Below are 290 nucleotides of genomic sequence, written 5' to 3' on the forward strand. Positions count from 1 at the left end.
TTGTGGCCTAATCCCATTCTCTCTTTGGCGGTAGTTTTGAATATAGTTATTGTGGTGTGATGTCCATGTCATTTGAAATGCTTGCAGAGATCGAACTGATTGTGGTACAGAAAAGACGGCTCCTCAATTTACTGTACAGCAGCGTGGATTTCATTCATTGCATTATTTGCATTGGTCGCTAGTCGCGATCAGCGAATAACGTAAAGCATATTAAGTATTAGATATGGACGGTTTATAGTAATATGTGTTTCGGCATTATGTGGAATCACAATGATATGGATTAAATAACG

The sequence above is a fragment of the Amphiura filiformis genome, chromosome 15 (assembly GCF_039555335.1).
Source record: "Amphiura filiformis chromosome 15, Afil_fr2py, whole genome shotgun sequence".
NCBI lineage: Eukaryota > Metazoa > Echinodermata > Ophiuroidea > Amphilepidida > Amphiuridae > Amphiura > Amphiura filiformis.